Below are 6,041 nucleotides of genomic sequence, written 5' to 3'. Positions count from 1 at the left end.
AAAAGAACAGGGTTTGGTTTTATAATAACGGAACGCGAACACCGCTCTCTAAGGTGACAGTCAGTGTTTGTTGGACCCATCCACCACCCCTCCTGCCCGCCTTAACTTTCGTCCTTGTACCACTACATCTCCCCCTGACGCTGCCAGGTGCTGTTGAACTATAACAGCAATTGGCCACATATCATGCCGACGGTAAAAGACGCCATCTTTCATTGGTTTCCGACGCCGGATTTCGCCGACTTCAATGTGAGACCGGGCTCCATCAGCAGGCCCAAACGAACAATCTGCTGATTTTTTAATTGTTTTCAGCGGTGATCCAAAATGAAAATCTGCAGAATCCTTTTTAGTAGATATTTTGTATCATAAATTTTATTTTATCATGAACACTTCCAGACAAATTTCAAATATTTGTTGGAGCAGAGAGAACAAAAATTAATTTGCTAATATTTTAACTGTAAATCTTATTTTTGACATTCCTTCTCTCTACACCACTAACCTTGATTTTAATGCTAACTGAATACAACACATGACTGTCACAAACATGCACAAGGAGGTGGAGGAGACAGTGACAACATTCTGAGTTTTAAAAGCAACATCTATATGTCTAAAACCTGCGGAAAATCAGCTGAGTCTTGCAGTCGTATCCAGTGAAATCAGGCAGCTGTTTTCAGCAAAGAAGCTTCGATAAACCCATTGTGAACTACCTGCCCAACACTAAACCAAATGCTGGATTTACGTTTAGAAAATCCTATATGTGTCCACATGTCATGTTGTCTGAGCGATCAGATCTCAAGATGCATCGAGAACGCATTGAATACATTCACTGGTGATCCGATCACCCAGAACACATGTAAGTACCAGGCGTTAACTGGGCCTTGGACATATTGGTGACTTCTTGTTAGCGAGTTCAATATTACCTGCAAATAAGAGTTTTAGTGGTTGGAAGGCAAATTTTTCTTCTGAAGTTCAGCTAAACACATCCTGGACTATTTCTGGGATTCATATAGGGAATAGTATTACCTGGGGACATCAAGTAATATGTAATAATTGCGGAGGTTGTCTTTGATCTTAATCCCTGGCAAATCTGTCATGTCCATATTATGTAGAGAAAAGGCAAATACCAACCATATTTAGCCAAACACAGAGGTCATGTCATAACATTAGTCCCATGTGATTTAAGGTCACATTTAGGGGCCCTGACAAATGAAGCTGATGGTTGGCCATCAGTCAATGTTTGGCGGTCAAAGCGCGTCTGCCACCCTTGTTTTTGTGGTGTGTCCTGTGCCATTCTCCCTTGTCGGCCCTTGTCAGATTTTTTTCAGTCGATTCAGCATATTGATTAGGCCCTGGAGCCCATTGGTGAATGAAATCACTCTGATTTGCAGATCAGCTCTGTGCATGAGAAGAGAAAAAGTGAGGAAAGTAAACAAATGGCTAGTCAAGAGGGAGTGAAACAACCTTGTATCAGGTAAGACAATATTAGAGTTTTTAGCCATTGAACTCTTTAACTGAAATAGTTCGTAATTATTTATGTTATTATTTGCTAGTGCATGAAAAAAAGCGTGGTGTTCTAAATCACATAAAGTCTCCTGGTATTACTAGTCCTGTGTGAACAGGACTTAAAACTAGGGCTGTCCGAAAAATACCATCTTGAGGCTTTTGAGCTTCAGTGATAACTAACTGCAAATGTTCAAAGATTTGACATGATGCAATGGGCCCTGGGGGGATGAAGGGTGTAAGGTGGACTATTGCGCAATCCATCTCAACTGTTCCTTTTCCTCGTCAGACAGCCAGTTTAACTGCTTGAAGCGGCAGTCGATGAGTGCGCTGACAATACTAGTCTCATTCATGTCTGACACTTGCCTCCTCCTTTTAGTTTCCTCCACAAGTTTACTAAGCTCCGAAGCATTTGGTTCAGCCCTACTTAAGATAGTAAGCAAACGTATTGACCTAAATCTCAGTGTTACTTTTTATGAGACAATAATAGCCTATTAACTTAATTTTTAATTGGCTTTAAAACAAAAAGGAACAATGTCCTTTCTCTGCTCCACCCTGTAATTTATGTCTCAATAATTGTTATGGTACCACAATGTGCATTTTAATGACAGTAACTTAATGACAGTAACTTCACCGCGGTCTGAACATTGTGTTTAGCTCTACGTGACTGAGGCCCGGTGATGGCATGAAGGATAAAGTTAGTTCCTCTCATCGTGGGAATCCTCCCAGTTGTGGGAATTGTGCTTTCTGCCGCCTCCATGTATCTTTGTGTGATTTGTCCTCACTCTCTCATGGGTTTTTGTTTGTGCGTTTGGACACGTTTGGCATTCCTTTCGGCAAATGAGGCGGTACCTTCAGAGAGAGATAAGGCTACTGTCAGACAGTGTGTAGCCAAACAGGATGCTGGGCTTTGTTACAAAAACATCTTCGTTAATTGTGCTAGTGACTCAGCTTTTTAGTAAATATAACCTGTGGCACATGCAAATAGTTTCTCTGGTAAGTGTCGACGTCACAGTTGACCTTGCAAGAAAAGAAGCTAGTTTGTAGTGGGTGTTGTCACTATCCTATGTAACTGGTGTATTTAACACAGAAAGCAGAAGCTGGGTTATTAGTGATTAATGTGTATGCAGCAATTTAATAAACTTGTTTTTAAGTTTTTTTGCGTAAAATCTCAATCTGCGAACTAACGAGAACAATACAATGTAGTAATAAGTATAAATAAGCATAAAAAGGTAATACTAGATACAAGATGACAACTTACAGGTATCTCATAATTGCACTTTACTACGGTGTTTGAGTATATGTAAGTCTACCACTGGTGTGTTTTTAATCTGCTTGCGTTGCAACGACTCACACACAAGATTTAAGTAAATTTGCTTCGCTATCTGCCAATCAGCAGTACCTTCAGTGCTTTTCCTCTGGTACATTCCGCACTGGTACATTTCCTCTGGTACATTCCACACAGTAAGAACTATTGCACCATTGACAGGCACACACTGGCACATGCAAGGACTAAACCTGTTTCCTGTAGTCTCTGTAATGACACCATGTTGTTACTGAATGGCACAAAGGAAAGTAAATACATTTCTATGATTAAGTTAATGGAGGCTGTACAGCATTAATTGCAATAATTCGGCCCAGTTGCCAGAAGAAAATGTTGGCATTGTACGTTTCTGCAAACCATTAATACGTTACATTTGTACTTTTCATACATATGATATCAGCGTTTCTAGAGTGACGTAAAATATGAGCTGACTTTGTCATCAGGACATAGAGGGGATGGTGGATGGCGTGACACTCATGTGAGAAGCCTGCCAAGCTGTAGACCACTGTTTAGGACCAATGACCAACAAAAATGATTGTTTTGTAGCGACCAGTCAGTGTGTTTCTAGGGGCTATTTAAGCTTCAGATGTGGCTGTTTTGTAGCAGCCGGTCAGTGTGTTTCCATTGGCTTTTTAAGCTTTAAACATGGGTGTTTTGTAGCAACCGGTCAGTGTGTTTCCATTGGCTTTTTAAGCTTTAAACATGGGTGTTTTGTAGCAACCGGTCAGTGTGTTTCCATTGGCTTTTTAAGCTTTAAACATGGGTGTTTTGTAGCAACTGGTCAGTGTGTTTCCATCAGCTATTTAAGGTTCAGATGTGGCTGTTTTGTGGCGACCGGTCAGTGTGTTTCGAATTGGCTTTTTATGCTTCAGATGTGAGTGTTTCGTAGCGACCGGTCAGTGTGTTTCGAATTGGCTTTTTAAGCTTCAAACATTGGTGTTTTGTAGCGACTGGTCAGTGTGTGTTTATTTTCACTCATTCATTTTCATTTTTTATTGATTAATATACATAATATGAAATGCATTTACAAGGGCACAGAAAGAAAGAATGAACAGAGACACCGACCATGCAGTCAACACCACACGAAGCAGATGTATGTTTTTTTCTGTTCTTTTTTTGGGCTGTGACATTCAAAGCATTTTACAATGGTATGTAGAGATAAAGCCTACAAATGCGATAGCCAAAGCGCCAGCTCAACAATGAGGTCATGCACACATGATCAAAGGCAAGACTAAACAATAGCCGGTCTGTCAAAATGATGGACGACCTTAAGATCAATGTTGAAAAAATTCAGCCGCTGATCGAGAATAATCGGTTAACACGACCTCTGCACCAGATTCAAAAACAGCCTTTTCTCCAGGCTGTCTGGAAGCTTCAGTGGACTAGTCAGATTAGTCATGCTTTTGATTCACTGGTCATGACTCATGAGCTCTGGGTAGTGACCGAAAGAATGAGATCACGGACACAAGAGGCCAAAATGAGTTGCCTCCGTAGGATGGCTGAGCTTAGCCTCAGAGATAAGGTGAGGAGCTCAGACATCCAAAGGGAGCTCAGAGTAGAGCCGCTGCTCCCTCATTTTGAAAGGGGTCAGTTGAGGTGGTTCAGTTGTCTGATCATTATGTCTTGTTGGCACTTCCTGTTAGAGGTTTTCCAAAGTTCTTTGCTCAGCCTGCCTCCTGTGCAATCCGGCCCTGCATAAGCAGATGAACCTGGATGGATGGATGAATGAACTGAATACACACATTTTGACAAACAAATAGGATTTACAAAGAATCTGGCACATTGTCTTCCAATGCACATTATGTATAAAACTCAGGTATCATGGAAGTTACCCAAGTTCATCACTGGTATTTACAGCTTCATTCACTGTTGGAGAGCAACTTTGCAACTAAGTGAGTCTAAGGCAGTGTTGGACTTGTTACTAAAATGTAATATAGTACACATTACTTGTTACTCTTTTCAAAAGTAATGAAATTACTTTACTTATTACTCCCTGCCAGCAGTAATTTGTTACACTACTCGTTACATTACTTTTCCGTTACCCCCCCATAAATTTGGTTATGGTGTATCTCCCCAAAAAATGTGTCTCTGTGTAAATGTCAGGGAAATTGCCGGTAAGTGTAGCTAAGGTCACATAGCTTGCCAATTATTTTTTCTACTGTTGCTTGTGACTGGTATTTTCCCAAAGCTCTGTCTCAAAGACAGAGAGTCACTCATGGAGCAACATTTCATCCACCACATATCCAACCACAAGCTTCATTAGTTCTTTGTAGCTGCAGCTGTCCACGAGTTAAAATCCAGTTTTGGTTGTTAAGCCAGTGTAGAGCTACAGCCGACGTCCGTGGCCAAGGAGGGCTCACTTTTGGTGCGATGTATGTCCTGGAGCTTCACGTTGTTGAGCTGTAGTTCTTAGTAGCTGAGGTCTTTCAGAGCAGAGGTTTGGGGATGTGTTTTTCGTGGAGGAAAGAGTTTTAGTACCATTACCCACAGCAAAATCCCGACAAAATCTAAGTAATGGGAATATTTACAGCGACTAGGGTGAGTGTTTCCATCTTCCAAACTAGCTTGCCTCTTTGTGACGTGGCTAGGCTGCGTGACAATTACGAAAATTAGTCTGTGATGTGATGACAAAAGTAACTTTGTAATAAGTTGTTTGTTATTGGGGTAACTGTACTATAATTGGTGACATTTTATTGGTAATTAGTTACACTACTCTTTGCTGGAAAAAGTAGTATTGTTACTGTAACACATTACTGCCCAACGCTGGTCTAGGGGCATCCTTTGCATCCTTCAAAAAAAGGCACAGCATATGAAAAGACATAACTGGATGCCATAAACTGCTCACACAGCCTTCATAAACAGCCTGTATTATATACACAACATACAAAGAAATCTTTCTAGATCACTGTCAGGTCAGATTCCGCCAAAAACCCACGCAACACAGTGCATGAAAATAAAACACATACACTCGTAGCTCAAATACTAATGTGCAACGCATCAGCCAATGCAAGCATGTCACTGTCAACACACAGAAAACATTCTATAAATCACACGTCACAACATCTAAACTTTACATAAGGGCGCATTCAGAGATAGATTCACCTCCTGTGTGTGTTCGTTCGCCCATCAGTGTTAGTGTGTTTTAAAGAGCCAGTGAAGTGACGCATGAATTAGGGTGTCAGTACTGCCGATAACTTCATACAGAGTATCTGCTTTTGTT

The sequence above is a fragment of the Epinephelus lanceolatus genome, chromosome 22, assembly GCF_041903045.1.
Source record: "Epinephelus lanceolatus isolate andai-2023 chromosome 22, ASM4190304v1, whole genome shotgun sequence".
NCBI classification, from domain to species: Eukaryota; Metazoa; Chordata; class Actinopteri; order Perciformes; family Serranidae; genus Epinephelus; species Epinephelus lanceolatus.
The sequence above is the reverse complement of the archived record's forward strand: the minus strand, read 5'-3'. Positions refer to the sequence as shown.